A 27079-nucleotide genomic window follows, 5' to 3' on the forward strand; every position below is an offset into this window, starting at 1 on the left:
CCATGAAATACATGGACAAGGCCACAACAACATTAGCTTCATCTGCACAGATAATGTTCCTATCAGAATAATCTTCTGACAGGGAGCAGACAAGGAGCTTCCTAGTTTCTTTAACTAACGTATGATATCATTTGATTCGCTAACTATTGATTTGGTACAATACCTCATGGAACGGAATTATTATAAATTATTTTGAAGGCTGTGAAAAATTCCTACTGCGAATGAAAACAATTCCTAAAGTTCTTAGGACTGATTCATTAAAGCAATGTACCAAATAGTAAGATACTGAGAAATTACTAATCTGAATCTTCTTCACTTTTTTGAAGTTTGCTCATAAAAGTGTTTACTAAATGGCAAAATAAAATTCAAAATTTTTTAAACCACTTTTACGAACCATCTTTACGCTCATCATAAAAATGACATTTTAAGCATTTTAACGAGATGAACATCAAGATTTGAAAATTCTTTTTAAACTTTTTTTTTTTCATTTTTAGAAGCATTTGCAAAAAATACTATTTTAAAGAATTCAAATGTAAAACTTTAAGGAATTTAGCTTCTTTAAAATTGCTACAATATCTCAAAATATTATATATTTCTGTTGTTTAGAAGTCCTCGTATTCATAAGAACAAAACGTTTTAAACGCAAACAATTTGAAATAAGTAAAACAAGTAATAACACAATTAGATTTAGCGTTGGAATAAACGAGAGTTTAATGAGAATAATCATAATACAAAAATTGCGAAACCAGCCAACGTGAATGAAAATTCATGCTCTTTTGTGTAATAGAAACAGGTGTTTCTAATCACTTCACATAATAAAGAAAATTTGTTGGTTATTAGATAAAGCGAAAAACGCATGAAGGCTCTCTGTCGGGCAAAGGATGTTTTTGTGTATATCTTTCTAAGGAAAACATTTGTATTAATGTTACGTATATAGAAAATTGCTATAGTGGGATAGAAGAGTCTCTGGAGATAACAGAATATCTCTGAATCAAGCAATTTTCCTTTGAAAATGCTAAAAATATTTTTGTGTGTTTCTGAAATCCCTTTAGCTACATTATACAAAACGTTTTGAATTTTCTCACGCTAGTATATGCGGAATGAGAGTTCATCGTATATGGCGTTACAAAAATATTTTATTAGTTTCAACAATATATTCGTATTAGTTGGTTATATTAATACTATAAATGCCGGCGGTAATACGAAATGACCGTTGTTCTAGATATTTTAAATTGCAATTAAATTGATTTGTGCAAAGTTGTCTGCTAATTCAAATTGAATTACCCAGGGCAGGCGTCGAGGACGCCCCTTTACTTACTGCCCCACGGGGTTTCCCCCTTCTACTTGCTTAATTGCTTAAAGTAGAGTGCAATGAAGGAAACTACTGGCGGTACATTTCTTAAGAGCCACCGCTAGCTCAATAAATAAAGGTGATTTAAATAATAAAATGTTAATTCACATGTCAAAGATCTCTTTGTACACAACATTTCTTGTGTAGATCTTTCCATTATTTTTCAGCTCGCCTTGCAGAGGACCATCCATTATTTTTAATTTTACGTCCGTTCTTTCACGAATTTTTGAACAGGCAACATAAAGTTGACCGTGTTCAAATGCAGGCTCAAGTAAAAATATGCCAACATGCTTAAGCCTTTGGTCATGAGACTTATTGAAGATCGTAGCAAAAGCAAGTTTTACAGAAAATTGTCTACGTCTCAATTGAAACGGCAACCAATGCACCTGCTCTTGTATTTTTAATTTTTCCTCCTTAGCTTTCTCATAATATTCGTCACGCGCTGCACCGCACGGGGAATGAAACACTTTACAGTTAGGCAAGCAACCAATAAACTATCGGCGACAAACACATAAGCCGCTTATACATATAAAGATTCATAATTCCTAGTATTGGATACATTAAATATTAAATCTATTATATTAAGTTTACATGTTACCGGCAAGGTTTGAAATTCGGCATTCTATGCAATGCACAATGTCTAGGCATTATGTACAAAACCTAAAACCTGCAATGCATGAAACGACTCCTATTTCACACATTTCCTAGTCATTCTATGGAATATCAAATAAAAAACGTGTGAAATACATTTCCCATTCGTTTCAAACAACCGAAACTACTTACCAGAAGTTAGTAAATGACGTAAAAAGGCGATAATGGCTATTAAGAAGGAACCACGGGACTACTAGCTGCTGAATTGCAAGCATGTGATGTTTGCGGAAAACAAAAGCACTGTACTTTCATTTAGCCTGTTAAAGAAAGCGTCAGTACTGTACAGTATTGCATCACGAACGCTGAAGTATTTTCCGTATTTCATGAAAATTTAATTGACACTGCACACAAACGACGTGACAGAATGTTGAAAGAATTTTCAATCAAATAGAAAAAGTTACACGTAATGATATGGAACTGTACAATCACCTTTGTGACCAACTGCCAGCAAAAAACAAAAAGGTATTAAAAATCGCATGAATTAACGTGAATATTTCTGAATTTAATTTTTGTTGTCAGGTAAATTTTACTGATTCCCAGTCTCATCCAGATAGGTAATGTAAACTTATGTTGAATCAAGATCATCTCGCTATTTTTTTACATGTTTCGAATAACAGTTTTTTAATGGCACTCTTTCATTAATTTTTCAAACTAACATTTGTATTTTTGAGTAACGAAAGTCTTTTAAATAATAGCCTTATTATAATCCTTTTTTTCATACTTTGCCTAAAGAGCATTTGTCATTTTATAGAAATTATATACTTTGAATTTATAGAAAATTTTATAGAAAACCTAAATATTATATACTTTGCCAAAACGTGCGGAATTATACACAATGTCTAGGCATTCTATAGAATGCCGGCGTCTTATACTTTTCCGGCAATATATATATATATATATATATAATTAAAAAATAAAACAAACATTTAAACTATTTAGAAATGCATTTATTATTTTCAAATCATTCAATTTACTAGAAATGTATTCATAATTTAGAAAATATTGTAAACTCACACGTGAATTACCATGCTTTGAAATTAGGTTATTTTACAGATTAAAATATCCAATATTTAAAATAAATTGGAGATCATTTCTTTCGTTGAAAGTGAAAACACATACCTCTCGTGGATTATGACGACGTAGTAACGTAATGTGACATGACATAATCTCTAAAAAACTTGGAAAGATTTTGCTATGTTTCTAAGTTAATATAGAAGAATCCTATATAGTATAGTCCAAATAACTGTTGGCGAATCATTTCTGATACACTTACTTCTTCCGCTTCGTGTACTGCTTTTGGAGCTGTTTTTGCTATCAGAATAGAATTAGGATGATGAAATAATTCTGCTTTCTGTATACAGTAGACTCCCAAATTAACCGAGATTAATATAGAGAATAACATCTACGGTTAATCCAAACTCACGGTTAATCAGGTCTAAGTTACAAAAATACAAGAAATGGGGAATAATCTATATTATAATTTATAGAAAATACTATTAACGGTTTATCCTCATTTTTAATTACTTTAATTCCGAATTTAAGTTTACTTTGTAGAAACATTGGGTATTTTTGGAAGCAGGCAACAGGAAAAATGAGCAACGCGTTCGCCGGGAATCGAACCGCAGACATCTCAATTACGCGCTGAGCGTGCAGACCACTACACCACGAAGGCTCGCCAAGAAGGTGGGAGAAATACCTTATAACTTGGTTATGGAAGTTCAATCCGAAGTCAAAACAAAAATTTACTTTAAAACACATATAACAGTTTTTATTTATATTACTCTTGAATACCGATAGATGTCAATAGGAAACAGAAGATTAATATCTGTACACTTGTTTTGTTACTGAGATTTAATGAATGATTGAATAATATTTATGTATTCTTAATTGTGTGCAATTCCATTGCTTACTCTTGTGGATCAAAATGTTTCTTAAATTTTGAGACAACACCTGTTATTAACCGTTACCCCCAGGCATTTCTTCTTCTTTCTGTTTCCCGTAGAAATTTTATTTTATTCTGATGGTTTTTGATAGTAATTTTTGTATGGTTTCACAATTAAAAATTAATCTTGTTTTACACAAGCCCCACTTAATCCCGAAACCAGTTTATCCTCCTTCCCTGGTTAATCACACATTGACAGTACATATTTCAGTTATATGTCCATAAGGAAATGTTTGTGCGAGAATTTTTGGGTTTATTTTAAAACTCTCTTCCGTAACTGAAAAACTGGTAATATACAGAATTCTTAATCACTTTACCGCAACTTTGAAAACGATCAGAATGCCGTAATGTTTCAAAACAATTTTTGCCGAAGAAGAGAATTATCTTAAGACATATCATTCAATAAATATTGCATCTAGCAAAATGTGTAATACCTGGAAATTAAAAAGATAGTTCAAAAAATAAAATTCAAATTGATATGAAAAAAAATTGTTTATTAGTATGTTAGCAAAAATAATTTTGCTCTTGAAGAAGGAGCTGTATCTGATCATCTTCGAAATCTATTTAGTTTTTTCAAAATCTGTGCAAAACTAAAATTGCTTTTTTTATCTAATTTTAATTATTTTTTCAAAGAACTATATTAAAATTTAGCAAAACTGTGCGTATTTAGGTAAGAAATAATATATGGGCTGTAGAGTTCCTCATTATTTTTTCTGCTAAATTAATTATCGAGGAACTTATTGAACTGTTAAGCGAATTATCGCTTAGCCCAAAGAACAAAAATCATAAACCCAGGAAGGTTTAATTACCCTTTATTCACTCAAAATAAGATGAACAGTCGGCCCCTTTCTTGGAGCTTACAGGTGACAGGTGACGGAGAACGAGGACGCCTGATGTTTAACATAGGTAAACAGGCATATGCCCCGCGTCCTCCACTATCTAGTGGCAACTTCCCTGGAGCCTCATCAGGCTGCCTCGGGAGTATATTTGAATCTTAATGAGAAAGTTACATGGCCAGTGCAAATATGGTATTAATGTATATACATGATGCAGAACAAATATAGAGCTAATTAAATGACATGGTGCTGAGTAGATGCAGTACAGGTGAAGAACGAGTAAATACACTTGGTACAAAGTAAATATGATGCCAATAAATATACATGGTGCAGAGCTGATATGATACTAATGGCAAAGCAGATATATTACGAATAAAACACATTGTGCAAATAAATATTAATCTTGGAGCTTACAAGAAAACTCCACTTGGGCTTAAACTTAAAAATAAGAACTAACTATAACTAACCAAGAGATTTAGCCGAAGGTAACAACGCAGTTGGCCCTTAGTTTCAAAACAGCTGGTAAACTGTCAAAAGGCACGTAATAATACGGTCAAGCATAACAACAGTTGGAGATACTTAGCCCAAAGCAAACGCGCACTACTCAGGATTCTTAACTCTCTCTTACGAAGTAAGTTGAGACTTCCTTAAATACTATTTCTTACTCATTTGCATTCAACACGATCCTAAAACTCATTCTGGTAGGGAGTTGTAAATTGAAAGGAGGAACGACAGGAAAAATTAACTAAATTAAAGTAACTGTTATAAAATCAAAATATACCTTTCAGGGCAACTAAAAAACTCAACTAAACGTCAATAATCTTAAATTTTCATAACCACAAAATACAATATTACTGAAGTATGCAAAAGGTTTGACTTTAAAGATAAAAATAAAGAACTCTTGGAAACATTTAAAAAATCTTTTAGAACATAATATTCTTTGAATTTCTAAGAGTTTCTTTATTCTCCAGTTTTCTTTATTATTTAATGTAATGACACAATAAAAATACTCAAGTTAAATGTTTACGACATAAAGTTACGTTTTAGAAATTGCTTATTTTGTTGGCGATTGAAGTTGTTTCCACTCGAAACAGGTTTAGAAGATCTGATCATTTTATCTTATCCAAGCCAGTTAAACTCAACCGCCATTGATATCAATCCTCTTAGTTATAAAGCGGAGAATGCTTTTACGCTATTTCAGCGCACAAATTACGCAGTCCTTTCGTGGTTACAAAGTTATTTATATAAATACCGCACCCTAAAATTACACTGTCAAATGAAATACACGAATACCTCATTTATTTCTTAATGGTTGTGTAATTAAAAAGCGTTCCGGACATCGAGTATCACTTCGAAATCTTCTTTACATACCCCATTACTCATCACGCTTTGTCGTTTATTGCCCTCCCTCTGATGCTTAAGAACCTACTAGTACTGCAGAAGCAGATATGTCTTTGCAATAACGGACAACAGATGGGTAGAGATATTTTATGTGTAGCGTTGTCTCGCATTGTTTATTAACTATCGATCACGTTTACTCCCGAAATTAAAAAACTTTTTGTTTTCATTTTCGGCTGCTTCTTTTTACTTGAGCTGGCTTGGGTGAGTGCCAAATGTCTGGAAAATTTAATTTCAGGTTTTTCTTCTTTGATTAGAATTTCGCTGGGACAACAGTTTCATTTTACCTTCCCGCCATAAAGCATTCCGTTAGGAAAAAGATGTTTTGCATCGGCGTTTATTTTTCTTGCTTTCCAAAAACATTATTGACTTTTCGAAGGTGGTCTAAATTCTAATTTTATGCTTTAAGGCCAAAGGTTTCGTTAATCGTTTTTTCAACTTTGTATTCATTTGTGTACCATTTTACGCTTAATAAGTATACTACTGCATAATGAACTAATTAGAAAATATCCCTTCGATTTAATTTATAGTGCAATAAAGTAGAGATATTTTAAAGTGAAAGTAATACTACAGTGGTGGCCAAAATTGTGGACACTTTTGGAAATTTTTATGTTTTTGAACTTAGTATGCTTATAGAAAACGTTGCGTTTCACAAAATGCAAACTTGTACATATCATTTTAAAGAGAATTTATTATTGAATTCAATACAAAACACAAAATTCAATTATTTGCAATTCAAAAAAAGTTAAACGATAATAGTTATCGATATACATTAGATAGTGATGATTGCAGTGAGTTATGTAGGGTACCCTTTATTTCTGATTACAGCAGCTTCACATCGACGTTTCATTGAGCTGACAAGAGTTTAAAGCTCTTCTTTCGTTATTACATGATGCCAGGAAACAATTATAGCCTCAATTAGTTCCCTTTTATTTGATGGGCGCCTCATTCGGACAAGAGTTTTCAAACGGTGCCACAAATTTTCGATAGGATTGAGGTCAGGATTGTTTCCTGGCCATGACAACAATTTAATGCTCTTTGTACGAAACCACTCTTTCGATATTTTAGCCGTGTGGCAAGGAGCAGAATCCTGCTGAAAAATAAACGAAATATTGTTGTGAAAGAGATCTCTGATGGAAGGTAGAAGTTTTGGTTCTAGAATAGTGTCGATGTATTTTCTGGCATTCAGTGTCCCATCGATGACATGAAGGCGACCAATACCATCTGCTGACATGCATGACCAAATCATAACACTAACTGGGTTCTTCATAGTTGCTTGAATGCAGTCAGGATGTAGCTCTTCTCCTATTCTACGTCTTACATATTTTCGCCCATCACTACCGAATAACGATATCTTAGTTTCATCACTCCATATAATTTGTGACCACTGATCACCTGCCCAATTAATTTATTCCTTTGCCCACTGTAGTCTTTTTTTTCGTTGCTGAAAATTAAGATAAGGCTTTTTTCGTGGAGTTCTACCTCTTAGTCCAACATCTGTTAATCTTCTCCTGATTGTTCTTGAACTGACAGAAACACCAGTATCATTCAGATCACTTCTGATGGCCGCTGATGACATTTTTCTATCTTGGAGACATAGTCGTTTTATTCTTCTGTCATCAATAGATGTGGTGCCTCTTTTTAGGCCTTTTCCTTCTTTGTTTTTTATTGAATTTGTCTCCTGATATCGTAAACAAAACTTTTGGACTCCAGATGTAGTCACTGAACCACCCACCTGTCTTGCAATTTCAGCATAGGAAAGACCACTTTCTCTTAACATAATAATATTACATCTCTTTCTAGGTGTCCAATCTACTCTTTTATTTGATGTCATTGCTTCTTGACTAAATATTAAAAATTTTTACAAAAATTTCTACTTGTAATTGCAGTGTATAAGAAACAAGTCCTCCTTCCACAGAACAAAGCAAAATAATGAATTGTTTCAAGTGTAAACATGATGTCAGCTTCTACTGGCAGTTACTAACATTTGATTGGTGCTCAGAACAAGAACAGTGATTGGCCAGGAAAGCTAGACATTACAAACCACTTCATAACTGTGTTTTTTATTTATATTAAAGTACATGTAACTTTTTTGTATTGCAAATAATTGAATTTTGCGTTTTGTATTGATTTCAGTAATAAATTCTCTTTAAAATGATATAATGATATATACAGGTGACAGGTGACGGAGGACGGGGACGCCTGACGTATAACATAGGTAAACAGGCATATGTCCCACGTCCTCCACTATCTCGAAGAAGCAACTCGCTGGAGCCCCGTGAGGCTGCACCAGGAGTTTACATGGCCATACAGGGGCTAGATGTCGGGTAGTTTTTACATAGGACGTTGTTAATAACACAAAGTAACTTAGAAAGAATATAAAGGATAGCATTAAAACACTAAAACACTCATATAAGCTGAAACACATAGATATACAAAATTAAACGTAAAAGCATAAAAACACACTCGTAATTACGTAACATAAAGACATAGAAACACACACGAAAATACATATCATGACACATAGAATACATATGGAAACACGTAGAGCACATAAATGCAAATATTACACTCAGAGGAAACATATAAGACGTAGTAAGGTGTGCGTAAAGCAGTAGTGCTGTGCGGAAATATGCTCAGTTCCCATAATACATAATGTACATACTTTCATTAGGGGCTTCTGTTGCATGAATTACATATTTCGTTGCATACACTACATTCGTGCATTGTACGGATATTATATATTTCGATTTACGATAACACATCATTCCATTGGGTGCCCAGTGCTTCACACTGATAAACATGTCAGTAACATTATATCTGCAAGTTGGTGGCTATTGAAAGCAGATGTTAACACGAGGCTCGAAATTGAATGTGGAATGTGTATTACAGAATGTGCACATACTGCGAATATCTAATAGTTGAGTACATTGTCTGCAGTACCATGCTACTGTGGCTCGCAAATGTCTTGCCCTAGGGCGTTGATTTGCTGTACAACTGCGCAGATGCTCCTTATAGCTGGCGGGTGTTTGATTATGAAACGATAGTAAAGTGTTCTATCATTCGTTGGATGTGGTAAGTGGTGGTTTGTTGTTAGACTGCAGTCAAATAGATAGTGCTCGGGAGAACCTGGCATGCCACAGACACAATTGTCAGATGCTGAGATGCCATGACGCATAAAATAAGATGGAAATGGGCCATGACCCGTTATGTACTGTGTCAGTGGGGCTATTGTATAAGACGTTCCGTGTCTACCTTTGGTAGGAAGTTATACGTCCTTCTCCCTGTGTGGATATATACAGGTTTATGATATATACAGGTTTGCATTTTGCGAAACGTAACATTTTCTATAAGCATACAAAGTTCAAAAACATAAAAATTTCCAAAACATTTAGTCCAAAGGGATTTGAGACCCAAAGGACTATTACTTTCGTTTTGGCATTTTGCGTCGGACTCCTATAAATGTCGGTTCACTTTTCAAATTGTTCCCACAAAATGTTAGAGTCCTGCATTATATTTAAAGAAATTAAATAGTGAAAAATCTGCATAAATGTGTGTGTATTTCTCGCACTGTAATAAAACAACGGTGCCTAGAGCCATAAAATTTTGAATGACGTAATCCTCCTGCGAATATGGGCATCTGAAATCCCAAATTTGAAATTTGGAATTTGTTTTATGATCGATTTTATATTTTGTAAAACTTTAACGAATTTTTGAGTAACAAACTGAACGATTTAAAAGCGAGCAATGGCAACACTCTAAAAAACTTTTTGCGACATTGCTATTGAACTAAATTTTATGGTTTAAGTGCAAAGAACATGATATTTAATAAATAAATGTAACACACAAAACGTTAAAAAAAGTACCTTTGGACGTAATTTAAAATTGGAAGCACTTCAGATTTTTTTTTTTTTTTTAGTTTTATTTCCTTGTACGAAGTAAAGGAAGCATTGTAATCACGAAAAATTTTGAGTATCATATCATATTTCAACGAAAATATCCATTTTGACCTGCTATCGAATACAATTTAACGATGTTTTCCGTGACATCTGTACGTTAGGACAGAATAAAGAACTCTTTTTTCCCTCCAAACGGTTAATAAAATGGATTCAGAAGAGGGTTTTTATTGTGTGTGTGTATGTATGTATCTCTCATAGTTCAAAAAGAAGTAGCTTCAGAGCGTTGAAATTTTCTATATAGAGAGGACTGCTACTATTACATGTAGCTGTGCACCTCCCCTTTGGGTTCAAATCGGCCGCAACAAAAGTATATATATATATATATATATACTTTTGCATATACTTTTGTACTATATACAACTCGGTGAGCTCAGTTTTTTTTAATCCTTATATATTGGTAAATTGTGCATTTTTGCTTTAAAAGTGATTGAATTATGTTGGTTTTATGTTCTGGTTAAGGTTTTTATGTCTGTAGTTAATCTGCATGCAATTAATGTAGAATTATCAACGATTTTAAAGTTGTTTAATAATAAAGCAGCCGTGTTTGTTTACATTTGAAACTCAGAAGGATAGTGAATTAAGTTATTTTCTGCACCCTCAGTGTCTTTTTCCCAAGTGGGATTAGTAACTTTCAGTTAAAGTAACTTTCAGTTTGTGTACCGAAGTGTGTGGATAAGTAAACTTTCAGTTTGTGTACCGAAAAATCTGCCTTCTTGACCGCTGGCCGAATTGCTTGATTTTGCGTAGAAACTCTAATTTTGATTGTAAAAGAAATTTCTTTACTAGTTTTAATTGTATTTTGTGTTGTATGTTTTTCTATATTTTTCAAATTTTAATGAAGATGTTTTGAGTTTTTGTGCCTTTTTGCTTTGCCGCGAAGTGAGAACTTAATTAACTGAATGAGAAATATATCTCGAATGAAATTCGAGGAAATTAATTTAAATGAAATCTAGCAAAATATGTATATACTTTAATAGGCTGTGCAAAGAAGTCATGTGATGTCTACATCATTTTTTTATTAACATTTAAGAATTATTTTATTTATTAATGCATTTATTCATTCTTTCCAAGCAAACATCATCATTTCTATTACAAAACCATCTTTACTTCATGACTGTCAAACTGATTATTGAGAATTACCGTTAAATAGTCTTAATCTAATTTCACATATTATATATGTCATAATGTATTTCAAATTTTGATTATATTCACAAATTATCCAGCTTTTTTATGTTTTGAATACCCATAGAGCAAATTTAGTGCTTTTGAAAACATATTTAACAAAATATAATTTTCTTTTATTTTCAGGCGTTTTGGATGGAGCCAGTGGCATGAAAATATTAAAATGAAGATATCGTTAAATGGTGTATCGTTAAATTGGAGTGTATGCCGTGTTTTCTTTCATTTACTAATTTATTTGGCGATATCAGTTTATTTGAAGTATCCTCACAAATAAAATTTAAAATATATATGAAATAATTTGAATGTTGAAGACAGATGTAGATGGAATTGTTTGTTAAACATGACAGGCGATGCATAAAGTAGATGTTTCAGTCATGACCAGTTTTAATATTTCTTTATTTTCGTTTAGAAAACTTTTTCATGTATTACCGATTAATTCGTGCTAAGAACGCTTATTCTTCTATTAGTTTTACATTTTCTTGAAAGAATTTTATGAGAAGCATAGAGCGAATGCTTCTTCTCCAAGGTACATTCTGCATAAAAAAAGGACAGTTCTATAACCGCCGTTATATTAGGCCGATTGACGAAATTTAACTTAACTTCATGTCTCGAAATCGCGACGTAGGATATATATTACATTTATAACATAGGTATTTGACATAAACTATGACTTTGTTCCAACATAGGTATTTTGACATAAAATCGAAAATTTTTTAATTATGTACCTATTTTTTCCATATGTCGATTCTACGACTCAAATTATGCTTAAATATTAAATTTTGTAAAATTTAGTTGGAAATTTATGCAGGAATTGAAAAATTTATCTTGGAGTACTTTTTTCAGTTTGCGCCAAGCGATTATTCACTCGGCGAAATTTTAAATTTATAGTAACCTAATTTCCTTTCTCTTTTTTAACTGTGCACGAGCGGAAAAGAAAAGTGCATTCTTTAAAATAATTTTAACAAATTTCGTGAAGCACATTTGGCGCTATTATCGCTTAGAACGTATATGCCAAATTTCAAACCGCGCCAATATATAAATTTACGTATATCTTTGGAAAGTTTGAATAACAAACTCTAATGTTTAGCAGGTATGACTAGAAATACATCTACATTATGATGATGGTATAACTTTTATAGATTATAATTCAAAATATTTTCAAAAAATTTATAAAAATGCTAAAAAATTCATATTTAAAACTAAATCAGAAAATATCTGCTATATCTACACGCACAAAGAATGGATAAAATACCTTATATACTCTCCCTTTTAAAAGGCGACTGGGGATTAGGGGACCAAGTGCCAACTCCTGGTGGTGACGAGTTCTTTTCCATCCTCTTTTAGGGTGGGGCGCCACTTTAGAGTCATTAGATTTTCTCGAAGCAAATGATGTTAAAAATATGCAATGCCCTCGTCGGGACTCGAACCTGGTGCTCTCGAATATATGCCGATTGTGCTACCGTTACATCCCCCGAGGGCAGTCAGAAAGGAAAGCAAGAATGCCTTATAGTATCTTAATACAATTTGCAACCATTCTGATAAAATTTATGTTTATTTCTGAAAAAGGTGTATGCAACAGTAGAATGAAATTTTGAGAACATTATATTATATTTTAGTATAAACCTGAACAAAATTTAGTACATTTTTAGTTCAAAACTTTTAGAAACTAAGCAAAAGTCTTGCAGTTATTCTAGACGTAACCGCAAAATAACTGTTGACGTGAGCTCAAAATGAATAATCTTTTATAAATATTTCAGGACATTTTTGCTGGATTTAAATTGCGTCATGAATAACATATTCCGATTTAACATGAAAAGCTGGTCCTGTGGAATGTGCGCTCTTTCTTATGCTTCGAATTCTAACGTGTTTCGAAGATTTTCGTACAAATGAATCGATTCGTCTTTTTTTTTAGAAAAGAGGGCGGTTAAATTACCGTTCCAGTTTTACATTATTTGTTCAAAATCGAACACAAGCATTCGTCTCCGAAACTCACAATAAAAAAAATCGATTTAAAAATTAAATCTGTTTTCCCTTCCTAACGTGGCAGCTAAATTGCTTATTTAAAAAAACAATAATCTTAAAGTTGATCCATTAGTTATGCCCTATAGATTAAAAATGTCATACTAAATAAGATTTTATATCATTAAGTAGACTAGTATAAATTCAGTTTTTTGCTAATGAAAATTTTGAATCGAATAAGAATTCATTGTTAATGTGAAGACAATAATATCACAATACTTAATGGGCTCACGAGATGTAAAATCGCAACCATAAGTTCACAGAGTGAGTGACTTCAATAAGTAATAAAATAATAGTGAATTTACTCAAGCTCTTGTCGACACTTCGTTTTCAGTTATAGGAAAGAGGAACCTTCAAGACTAATGCACCATCCCCACTTTGACAAAAAAATACCTGAATAATTATTTGTAGCTGTCTACAATGTAGACAAATGAAAAGAACTTTTGAGCATACACATTTAGCGTGCATGTCAGATGAGCCTCGGTACCCACACACATAATTCTCTCAACTATTAACTCGTTTTATTACAATATGGACAAAAGGCGTTATATTATTATCTTTTACTAGAACATATTCCATATACTAATTCAGCAGTCAAACAACAAAAATCAGCGTTATATTTACAAAATTTTCACAGACTAGTTTCGATGGTTTTACCGAACCACCATCTTCAGCTGCAAAACCGCAAATGAACCAGATAGGAAATAATGATTAGATAAGATAAGAAAGCCTGGACAAGAATAAGCAAGTGGCGCCATCTGTTGGTGAAACCAGAACTAAAACATAATTTCTTTAAAGACCGAAGGTAAATTTGGATTTGGAATTAGGATCGTTAACTAGAACAGAAAGATTTTTATGAATGTGAAATGCCTCTAGAAAATACAGTTCTCCAATGGAAGATGTTTCTTGAATACTTTTGGCAGCAGAAAAACTGAAAGTGTGGTTTTCGGACCAACAATGTTGAGCAACAGAAGACTTCTGTGTTTCCTTTTTTCTAACATATGCCTCATGTTCCTTGACGCGAAATTTTAAGGCTCTCTTAGTTTGGCCAATGTAAATTAAACCACACTGGCAAGGAATCCTATAAATACCCCAGGAATTCATATCCGGAATGGGGTCCTTGAGTATGGAACTCGGAATTTCATTGATGGGAGAATAAACAACCCGAAAGTTAAATTTCTGCAAAATATGTGCAACTTTATAGCTAATTGATGGAAAGAAGGGAATGACAACAGAATTTTTATAATCTCCTAAAACAAGAGTGTGCCTTTTAGTGTGTTGAGATGAGAATTTTTTAACTGCTTGATTAATAATGTTGGGTTGAAAGCCCCTGTCAATAGCTATTGCTTTTAAATAATTTAGTTCTTCATCAAGGGCTAGTTTGGAGGAGCAAACTTGAAGAGCACGGAAAACATAGGAATAAAATGAAGCTAACTTTTGTTTAGTCGGATGACATGATTTAAAGTGTGGTGGAAGGCAAACCGATGAAGGTTTACGGTAAACCGTAGTACTGAAGTTGGATGTGTTACGTGTACCAGAATGTCGAGAAACGGAAGAGAATTGCAAGTCTCAAGTTCAAAAGTGAACTGAATAGCAGGATCAATAGAATTCATTGTTGAAAGAACTTTATTTAAATCATCTTTATTACCTTCAAACAGGGTAAAAGTATCGTCTACGTAGCGGAACCATGCCGGGAAGTTTAAAGTTTCAAACAATTTTGATTCATAATAATGCATGTAGATATCAGCCAGGATGGGACTGAGGGGGCTTCCCATGGCTAATCCCTCAGTTTGCTTGTAATATTTATTTTGGAAAACAAAATGTGTTTGTTTCAAACAGAGTTGAGTGAGAGAAATTAGCTCATCAATTTCGATGCAAGAGAAATGAAATTCGCGAAGTCTGGTTTCTAGACATCTTAATGCACCCTCCACTGGGACATTGATGAATATTCATTTTACATCAAAAGAAACCATGAGTAAATTACTAGGAGAAATGTTTTTAACTTTTTTTACAAAGTCTATTGCATTTTTTATGGTGTAAATGTTATTGTCTAATAGAGTTGAAAATCTAGAAACTAAATATTTAGCTAATGGATATGAGGCAGTACCTAAATTCGATACAATAGGGCGGAAAGGAATACCACTTTTATGAATTTTGGGAAGAGCATATAATCTGGCACAATTCTCAACAGATGGGATAAGTGAATGTTTTAAGTTGCCTGAAATGATTTGCGAAGATTTGATCGCAGTTTTTATTTTTGACAAGTCCGAAGGTGAAGGATCTTTAGGGATCGGATTATATGATCCTTCGTTTAAGAGTTTAGTGACACCATCGATGTAAGTGTTCCTATCCATGACGACTATCTGGCCACCTTTGTCGGCCTTTGAAATAATAATATCCGGGTTAGAATGAATTTCACGCAATGTAGCTCTTTCTCTCGCAGTTAGATTTGGTTTCAAAGGTTTATTATTGAATTTCACATTATGAGCGATAAGATGCCTAATCATTTCTTTCTGTGAATCTGAAACTTTACTGAACTTGAAAGCTTTTTCGATAGGAGCCAAAATCTTTGGAATCGAGGGTTTACAGGTTTGTGAGAAGTTAAAATTATATTTCAGAATTCTCTCTTGTTCTTCTGAAAGACTAACATTAGAAATATTAACTATTGGCTTGATGTTTACAATGGGAAGATTTTTTGAACTACTTGAACTGGAAGATTGTAAAAGAAGTTTTTCGAATTTAACTGCAAGGGTGTTTTTATGACAGTTAACTGCATTCTCCGTTCTAGACCAAGACTTTTGTTCAAGGGCAGTGAATTTTGGATATGATTTAGCGAGTTCCAGATGAAGCTTATAGAGTTCACGTTCAATTTTGGACAATTGTTGACGTGTATCCCTTATGACGGACCGAAGTAAGGCAAGCTTGCAATTTAACAGAATTCTTGAAACGCGACTCGAAGGTTTTTGATTAGATTTGATTTGAATAAAGTTGGGGATCAATTTTTTACATTTACACTTAAGTAAAAAGTCAAGATGATTCAGGAATTTTTGCCGTTTCAGGCGTAATTTAGTGAAACGATTAACGGATGAAGGCATGATAAACAATACAGAAAATCAAACTAAATTAACTAAACTTGTTTATTCTCCCATCAATAAAATTCCGAGTTCCATACTCAAGGACCCCATTCCGGATATGAATTCCTGGGGTATTTATAGGATTCCTTGCCAGTGTGGTTTAATTTACATTGGCCAAACTAAGAGAGCCTTAAAATTTCGCGTCAAGGAACATGAGGCATATGTTAGAAAAAAGGAAACACAGAAGTCTTCTGTTGCTCAACATTGTTGGTCCGAAAACCACACTTTCAGTTTTTCTGCTGCCAAAAGTATTCAAAAAACATCTTCCATTGGAGAACTGGATTTTCTAGAGGCATTTCACATTCATAAAAATCTTTCTGTTCTAGTTAACGATCCTAATTCCAATCCAAATTTGCCTTCGGTCTTTAAAGAAATTATGTTTTAGTTCTGGTTTCACCAACAGATGGCGCCACTTGCTTATTCTTGTCCAGGCTTTCTTATCTTATTTAATCATTATTTCCTATCTGGTTCATTTGCGGTTTTGCAGCTGAAGATGGTGGTTCGGTAAAACCATCGAAACTAGTCTGTGAAAATTTTGTAAATATAACGCTGATTTTTGCTGTTTGACTTCTGAATTAGTATTTATTCGGCGTGTTATTGTGTCTTAATTATATTCCATATATTTTAAATCTCAGTTTTTTGTAAAATTTTAATGATACCATAAGCTTGAAATGATGAAATCAAAGATTAAATTCGATCAAAGATTAAAAGCTTCTTGTGATCATACGGGTTATGCATGGGATGCCTTTAGAAAAGTAAGTAGAAGAAGAATAAGTTTAAAACACTGTTATCATTGCATTTAAATGACTATAAAATCTGGCAGATAATCGAAAAATTGGAAGTGAGACAGACTCAATAAGAACAAGTATATGTAAAACGTTTAGAAAGACAAGCAATGTTTTTGATACTAAAAACTGGACGGTCTAGGAACCACAATCACGCCGCTGGACGTGCCACGCCTTTAAAAGCAAAGGGAAACGAATGGATGACAACAAAATCCATTCCTCGTAAGCATGATGCATTCTGTAACAATATTCATAAGAAATTTCATGTGAGTATTACGTTGGGTCAAGAACGCTCTTCCATCAAACTATTTCTGGGTTTCTTTCCTCTCAATTCAGCATTTCTAATGGTGTAGAGAACGTCTCAAGTTAATGGTGAGAAATTGAACTATCGCCTAAGAAATTTAGTTAAAACTCTCAAATTTTTTTAATCAGTTATTTCTGAATATTGCACGATATACTTCGTATGCAAAAATAGTAGAATTTGCACATTATTTTGAATTTCTGAAAAACCTAATGAACAGAATTTAATGAAATTACGTATGCATATACATCTATAACAGGGAAAGAAATGTACCACAGAACGGTCATTATATATATACATGATTATATGTAAAGCTCATAATGCAGTGATGTTCAAAATCCAAGTTGTGATATCGAACTGAAAATGAGTCTCGTGTGAAATATGATCCCCTCTCAGAACCAGGCAGGTCTCGCAACGTGGCAGCATACTAGACAGAAAGCAGTTAAGAAGTCCCTGAGGCAGTCGATCCCACTCTCCTGCAGCAAGGCAGTTTTCAATTCCGAGATGGTTGTCAGAGGGAGATAGCAGGATGAAATTGCCCTCCCCAGAGCGTGCCAGACAAGCTAGACAGGGTCAAGAAATCTCGCTGGCGAATCCATGCGCCGAATAGCTTCATTTTCCAGATAATCGTCGGCCAACTCACACCTATGTCGAGGAGGGTTGTCATCCATTAACAGGAACTCAGTACAAATTGCGCGCCTGAAAAGTCGAACACAAGGCTCTACGATGCTTCTCTACACGAAGGAGCCTTTGTTAAACACATGCAAGAGTGTACGGCCGTCAATCACAATGGCTACCCAAATCATTACGTCTCCAAAACCTTATGGAATTCTTGTCCATGATGAGGGAGGGATAATATATTGTTCAAGGCCAAATCCAGATATGCGTACGTCGAGAATTAGGGTCCAGGATGACTCTGTAAAACGCATGGTGTTCCACTGAAGACAGATATTGTCTGCACCATGCTAAACGAACATTCTTGTATACTGCTGTGAGCGGAGCGCAAACAGCAAGCGTAATACCCCTATCTCAAGAAAACTTCGGACAACTGTAGGGAATTCGGGTTACAGTGGTGGTATACAGCTCACGGGAGAGCTCCTTCGTGAAGCTGTAACAGTCCGGTGCTGCTATCTGAAACTGACCCTCTTTAGTGGTTGTGTATCTTGGTTGACCTTGTCCAGGTCTTCTCGATATAGATCCTGCGTCTTAAAACTGTGTCCTGAAACTTCTAAAAATTGCAAATGACACTGGGCATTACACTGATCTCTATAGCCATCTACGCTTGTGATTAGTCTGCCTACAATACCGACAATTATTCGTCTCATTTCGTCACCATATGTTCCTGTCTATTCATTTTACCTTATAAAATTTACCCAACTCCTGCGAGAAATGCGGTAAATGTCGTGAAAAAGTACGAACACACAAATCGCCAAAACCTTCCGTGCGTTTAATATCCCCTGCACAATAAGACATCCACAGAAGCGAATGTGTATGCTTACGTGTTCAACTATGAATGTTTGCATACTTCTTTGGGGGCACAATTAGTACATTTTGTTCAATACATTTTGTAAAAATAGACATTTTGCAAATTCTCTTAATTTTCTACGCGAGCGCGATTTCCATGTCCGTTTTCAGACATAATTTCGAATAGCTGTAATACTCCTTATCCTTTTGACTACAATATGTAGGCTACAGCCGAAAACATCGCGGACGAAAAGGTCGTGGAGAAAACAACGCAAGGAGAAAACATCGTGGTACAAAGCATCGAGAGAGAAAACATCTCAAAGAGAAAACATCGCAATTCTAAAACATCGTGGTACAAAATATCGTGGTCAAAAATAAAGCGGTTCAAAAACTTCACAGTTTAAAAACATCATCGTCAAAAATATTGTGGTAAAAAAAAAATACGTACAAATCATCGCATGACGATAATATCGCATACATGGGTTTTTTAAATTGCATAGTGACATATTATGTAACTGAATTTTGTCATAACTAACAAATCGACTTCCAAAAAATTGATTGCATGCTATACATGAAAATGTTAACGACACTTTAAGAATCGACACTTTAAGAATAAAAGGAAACAAAACAATATTTAATTTTTATTAAAACAATTTCAGATTAACAAATGTGAAAGAAAATAATTTAATCATTAACTAAGCAATTTTTATAGAGGTAAACTTATGCAGTTATTTATCTTCTTTTTCCTAAGCAATTTTAGACTGTACATTTCATGAAAAAATTGTCAATTAAACTTCATAAAGAAAGCTTAATTCATTAATGATCTTTGTTAATTAACAATATAAATTAAAAATTCTATTAAGCTTTTAATTTGCATTACTTTTTACTTATTTTAAGTTTTTAAATGCTTAAGTTTCCTTCTTATTTTTTCAGCCAAAATTTATTAGTTCGTTCAAATATATGAAATATAAATTAAAAGAATCCATCTTTCCTTCTTGAGCTCTAAGATCTTTATACGAACATGCATTTCTATCTTTCAGAACCTGAAAACGCATTTGTGCGATATTATTGTCAGGCGATGATTTGTAGGTACTTTATTTTTTACCACGATGTCATGACGTGATGACCACGCGTGCGCAGTTTAGCCGAACGGCCTGCAACGCCTCTCTCTCATGAGACTTACTAGAGAAGAGTAGTTAGTAGGTAGTAGCGAAGTAACGAAGGAAACGTGTTGTATGTCAGCTTGGATGCAAAATACGAAGTTATACTTGTGTGTTAATCGTTTGTACTTATTATTTTTATTTGTGTGTTAATAAAATATTGTGCCGTTAAAATGGCTGTTTTATGCAACGCACACAATACGATACGTCTACGGTAGGAAGTAAATACATATCCAGAATCTACACGCCCAAGAAAAAGAAGGATATGACATTGGTGACAGAACAGGAGGATATGTCATTCTGCAAAGTCCACGGATAAATGCGTAAGTGATTCTTCAGAAAGGTAAGAAATTTGTTGAATTTATTTTGTGGTAAAGTGGAATTCAAGGTTACAAAAATGGCTGAAGATCTAACGAAATCTAAGAAAGAACGGAAAGTTATTCGTTCAGCCATTACTAAAGTAACAAATGCTATTGAATCATTAATTGCAGCCGGTAACCTTGAAGACCTTGAAGAATCACTGGAAAGTTTAAAAGTAAAAGCTATTTCTTTGAGAGCGTTAGAAGAAAAAATTAAAACTTTGACTGATGTTAATGACATTGAAACCGAAGTCGAAAGTGCCTTGGAATACGAAGAAAAAATTGCGAAATGGAGCTTTAGAGGCACAAAATTATTGAAAGAAAAACGAAATAGCAATAATTCGCTAGTTTGTAATGGTTCTTCTAATGATAGTAACAATTTATCTATTTCTGGTGTCGATAAAAGTTCTGATTATAATGTTAAATTGCCGAAGATTATGATTGATAAATTTTATGGGAATGCTGAAATGTGGCAGACATTTTACAATTCTTTTGACACGGCAATAAATCAAAACGAAAAACTATGTAAAGTAGATAAATTTAATTACTTGCTTAGCCTGTTAGGCGGTGCAGCTTTAAAAACAATAGAAGGCTTTTCTTTATCTCCAGAAAACTACGACGAAGCTTTTAAAATTCTCAAAGAGAGGTATGGTCGAAAAGATCTCCTTATTAATTCTTACATGCATAAACTTTTAAATTTACGGCCTGTCCGAAGTTCTAATGACATTAATTCTTTGAGGGAATTATATGATACCTGCAACGTACAAGTAAGGTCACTAAATTCGATAGGGGTCAAGACCGAATCGTATGGAAAGTTACTATACCCTTTGTTAATGAAATGCATACCTCAGGATATAACGCTTGATTTTGCTCGTCAAAACGCAGATGAGGAAACTTTTAATGTCGACAACTTCATGAAATTTCTAAAACGGGAAATTGAAAGTCGCGAACGAACTTCATTAAATTTATTTTATTCTAAGAGTCACGCTAATTCTCTTGGAAGGCATTCACAACCAAATGAAAAGCGAACAACTTCCACACTCGGAATTCATTCAACGCCAACAAATTTGGCGCCAGCTATTCCCCTAATGTAAGCAAAATTGCAGTTGTTCGAACTTTCCCTTGCTTATTTTGCGAAAGCGAAAATCATGCTTCGGAAAAATGCGTTATGTCTCCGGAAGAAAGGAAAAAGAGTTTAAGGGCTTTTAATCGGTGCTTTCTATGTTTCGAAAGGAATTGTAGAATAAAAATTTGCCCTTCTCAATCAAAATGTAATTCTAAGTATCATAATATATTGTTGCATGAAGATAAGGAAAGGGTTACTAAAGAAGAAATCAAGAATAATTCTAACGCCGTAACTGCAAAGATTTCTTCTAAATATTTTACTGCGAATCAAGAGGTTAAAGAATTAATAGATGACTTGCCAACCGTTAAACTTATATGTGATGGTAAATTAATTAATGCAGTAGCAGATACAGGGACGCAATTGACCGTTGTCAAGACCGACATTGTACCAGAAAAATACCGTACGCCACATGGAAGTGTTATCCTCACGTCAGCTTTCGGGCAAGCTTTAAAAGCTCCTCTCATTAACCTACCTTTAGTAATATATTCTGAAAATGATAAATTTATGTCACCTATTTTTATAACATGTGCAATGGTGGATAAGTTATGTAAGGATTTACTCTTGTCGTTAAGTGCTTTTAATGAGTTAAGGGGAGATGATAAAAGAAAGTTTAATTTTGAATGTAAAAATGTAAACATTACTACTGATAGTTTCGGTGAAATGCCTTTTCATGAAACTGAAAATTTTGACGAAATACTTAACCATGATAGGGAAAACCTAATTAATGAAAAATGTAATGAAACTGTTAAGAAGATAATAGAATGTTGTGCGCTTGTATATGAAGATACAGGTAAGGATGATTCCAAAGGTAGCACGGGACACGATCAATGTGTTTCGGATTCAGAACTGTTTCGAGTGCAACAAATGAATGACCCATCTTTAAAAACATGCTGGCAAAATGTTAAGAACGGAAGTAATAACTTTATTGTTATTGACAACTTTTTGTATCATAAAGATAAAGTTCTAGGAGAAAGAGTTTACCAGTTGGTCGTTCCCAAAGAAAGAAGAAAACAGATTTTGGACTTGGCTCATTCTAGCTTGTGGGGAAGTCACCTGCGGACCAAGAAGACAGCTGAACATTTGAGCTATTCGTTCTATTGGCCGGAAATCAAGAAAGATGTAAATGAATACTGCAGTGCTTGTACTTCTTGTCAACTTCAAGCGAAAAAGCGTCCCTTTGATGAAGTTCCGATTACGCCAGTAACACGTCCTAAAGAACCATTCCAGGTAATTAATGTGGATATCCTAGGACCTGTAGAGCCAAGCTGTAGAGGTTAAAAATATGTTCTGTGTGCTGTTGATCAATGTACAAGGTGGCCCGAAGCGGTACCATTGAAGAATTTGAATGCCAAAGCAACATGCGATGCATTGTTGCAAATCTTTTCACGCACAGGAATTCCTCATATTGTTGCTTCAGATCAAGGAACTAATTTTACTGCTTCGTTGACCCAAGAGTTTTTGAAAAGGATCGGATCGTCCCCAAGGTTCTCGACTCCTTATCGTCCAAGTTCAAATGGCCTGGTAGAAAGATTTAATGCTGTTTTAAAAGGAATGATACATCATACCGTTAGAGAACATTCGAAAGATTGGGAGAAACATCTACCGTATTTACTTTGGGCTTACCAAGAAGTTCCTAATGCTACGACTGGTGTTAGTCCGTTCCAAATGCTTTATGGAAGACGTCCTAATGGCCCGTTGTCTATTTTGAAATCATCATGGACTAATGAAACTCCTGTTCCTCATTGACAGTTAAGTTCAGTTACCGATTATATGAATGATTTGAAGAGGAAATTGGAAAAAGCTGCTGAATACGCAGGACTTACAGATGTTGGAAAGCAACAAGCTTATGCATTCTATCGTAACCGAAAGACTCGTCATAAAGAATTCTAGGAAGGTGACAGGGTCATAGTTTTAATCCCTGATAGCCAAAACAAAGTTTATGCCAGATGGACCGGACCTGCTACGATCATCAAAAAGTATACTGATTATAGTTACATAGTACAAATGCCTGACAATTCATCGAAGCACGTTCACGCAAACAAGATACGAGAGTTCAATACCGCTGTGAATAATGTCGGTGTGATATATGATACAGATATTGATTTCGGCGAAGTTGAAAACGTTCCAAGAATTGTTCCACGGAAAGCAAAAGAACACTATTCTAATGAGGAATGTGATTTTACACACCTTGAACCGCATAAAAAGAAAGAAGTTATGGAAATTTTAAGAAGGCATAAGAACCTAAGAACTGGTATTCCGAAAATCGCCAATATGAGAGAACACAGCATCAAACTGAAACCTGGAAGTATGCCAGGAAAGCAGAAACCGTATCGAATACCTGAAGTTCTAAGAAATGAAGCTGATCGTCAAATAGATAAGCTTTTACAGCTAAAGCTAATCGTTGAATCAGAAAGTGAATATGTGCATCCAGTAGTTTATGTGTCAACAAAATATAACGGTAACATGTGCAGACTAAAAGACTATGCTGAGTTTATTGATGACGTGACTTAAAATGACATGATTATATTTCCCAGTGAGTGAAGCATGACTGATGTTATGAACTATGAACTATAAGACATTTTGACTGTTTAGTTTGAATTTTTTTTTTTTGCTAAAATGCTAATTTTTTTTTAGCGTTAGGTAATGTGTTTATAGATTTAGCCAGGGTTTGCTAAAGTATTATGTTTAATTTTAAATGATTGATTTGTATTGTCTCGTTTATATGATAACTGCTTATATGATTATGATTATGTGAAGGATTTAAGTTTGAAAAGTTAATTGAATGTTACATCCCTTTTAAATGAATAGGATTACTGAATTTATGTTGAAGTAATTTTAATTTAAAATGGTGAGAATTGGTTAATTAAATTCGAAAATTTCATGAATGTTATTTTATTTTGTTTCAAGAAATGTTTCTATATGTGGGTTTGACAGGGCATTGAAAGACGCAATCAAATCTTTTCGAGGGAAGGTGTCATGACGTGATGACCACGCATGCGCAGTTTAGCCGAACGGCCTGCAACGCCTCTCTATCATGAGACTTACTAGAGAAGAGTAGTTAGTAGGTAGTAGCGAAGTAACGAAGGAAACGTGTTGTATGTCAGCCTGGATTCAAAATACGAAGTTATACTTGTGCGTTAATCGTTTGTACTTATTATTTTTATTTGTGTGTTAATAAAATTTTGTGCCGTTAAAATGGCTGTTTTATGCAACGCACACAATACGATACGTCTACGGTAGGAAGTAAATACATATCCAGAATCTACACGCCCAAGAAAAAGAAGGATATGACACACGATATTTTTGACGACGATGTTTTTAAACTGCGAAGTTTTTTAACCGCTTTATTTTCGACCACGATGTTTTAGAACTGCGATGTTTTCTCCCACGATGTTATGAACCACGACGTTTTCTCCTTGCCTCGTTTTCTCCGCGACGTTTTCGTCCGCGATCTTTTTGCCGCGATGTCTTCGGCGGACACCAATATGTAAACCTTCATTAGCTGTTAAAATAAAGCAAAGGAGAGCTCTTAGGGAAAATACTTTATAAAGTTGGCTTTCCCAATTTTCAAAATATCGAAACGTTGCTGAAATATTTCCTTTGTAAGGTTCTTAAAATAAAGTGCGATTTAACGACTTATTCAAACTGCTCATTTCAATGAAATAAATCACTTGGAAAAGACAGAAATGTAAACGCAATATCATATTCAATGTATTTGTAAATGATATGAAGTCAATATCACATTAATCTCCCTAAATTCTAGTTTATTAAATTGAAAAAGAGACTTTCATTTCTTTACTAGATATTTTTTTCTGAAAAGTCAATATTTCAAAGGCAACGCACGACTTGCTTCTCTCTCTTTACATTAAATTCATATGAAATATACTCTTACTGAATGCTTTTATATACTTCTCAGTGCTTTTAATTTTCACTTTATATAGAGACCAGGGAAACCATATTTTCTGATAACCTTTCTTATATTAAAAAGATTATTTTCAGTGTCAAGGAATATCACAAAATGTTTGGAATTACTTTAAATCCTCTATGGAAGAAACATAGCTCAAGTTGCTCCTGCTGCTTACTACATCAACCAAGGACAAAAACAAGAAAGGAATTATGCACGATATTGATCAGTAGCCTGATAAATTCTTCCTGTAGAACTGATAATAATCAGAATAATTTAGGCTTGTTTTTCGAGCTGACCTTAAAGATAAACTATATAAAAAATGTGATATATAATGTGTGTATATCATCTACTGTATAAAAAATGTGAAAAAGGTATTTTTAAAACAGAGAAGCTTCTGTTATTGAGACAACCACTTTCTCATAATTATCAGAAATATTATTATAATTACTTACTAAATTAACAATTACTATTATAATTGTTTATTAAATTAACAACTGTTAATTATTTATTAAATATGATACATTACCGATATCAAGTTAAATAGGAAATTAGAAAACTATTGAGAGAAACTTTTGTCTAGAGACTTTTCATCCACTCACCTAAAATACATTAAATTCTTTTGCTTTCTAATGAAAAGGGATTTCTTTTTATTGCTCCAGTGCCAACTTCATCTGACGGCTAGATCAATCAACTGCCAGACATATTATAGTGCATTGTAATGTTTTCACGAGTTGTTTTAGTATGATTTTATCAGGCAACTCCCACACAGAGAAATGATAAAGTGAAAAAAATGGCAAATTAACCGCAGAGAAAAAGTTTCATATGGTGTAAAAATAAATTCGTAAATGATGACTGTTTGTAATAAAATGTTATAAATGCGTTACTGTGTTATTTTTCGTTCTTTGGTGTTATGCATTGTTATACATTTCCAAAAAAGAAGTTTTAATACAGAGAGATAACAATGTTTGGATGAATAAAATTGTGTAATTTATTCACTATATTTGTTTTCTTGTGATATTCAGTTTAATGAAGAATTTATTTATATTAGAGATATAATTATTATGGAAATTAATTCACTATGCCACTTTCTCTTCTACGCATAATGAAACTCAATATTTTTATATATAACTGTAAATTATTGATTATAATAATACCGTAAACTCCCTTTGTAGCGAACCCCCGGTCGCCCAACCGGTATAGTGATTATTAACGCTGACTACCGTACCGATGGTCTCAAGTTCGAGAAACGTTTATTCTTTTCGGTATCTGTGCATTCAATAGATTTTTGCAAGCCTAATTTTCGATTATCGACATACTCTATTATCCCAATACCCTTGTGTTAATTTGAATTAACCGTTGTACTAATTCACACGCAAATGAAAGGATAATCACTACGACCTCACCTATTTTAAAATAGAAGAATACAGAAGGCATGGATAATCTAAAGTTAAAGTAATTATATTTTTCATATATTCATTTAGTATCTTATTTATAATTTACATTAG

General features: G+C 33.7%; 1 long non-coding RNA gene across 8 annotated transcripts in view; it reads left to right on the plus strand.

The window, feature by feature from the left end:
* Positions 1-26505, plus strand: part of LOC146996158 (uncharacterized) — a 118804-nt gene extending 92299 nt beyond the window's left edge. For 5 of the 8 annotated variants that reach the window (XR_015041977.1, XR_015041970.1, XR_015041972.1 and 2 more), the window contains one exon: positions 11446-11691. This is a non-coding gene — a long non-coding RNA (uncharacterized LOC146996158). Of the gene's footprint in view, positions 1-11445; positions 11692-25666 lie in introns of those variants that run through there. The other 3 variants (XR_015041975.1, XR_015041971.1, XR_015041973.1) reach the window with 1 other exon arrangement.
* Positions 26506-27079: the final 574 nt, after the last annotated feature.

The sequence above is a fragment of the Stegodyphus dumicola genome, chromosome 7 (genome assembly GCF_044657685.1).
Source record: "Stegodyphus dumicola isolate Sdum_Otavi_A_Nest chromosome 7, ASM4465768v1".
Taxonomy (NCBI): Eukaryota; Metazoa; Arthropoda; class Arachnida; order Araneae; family Eresidae; genus Stegodyphus; species Stegodyphus dumicola.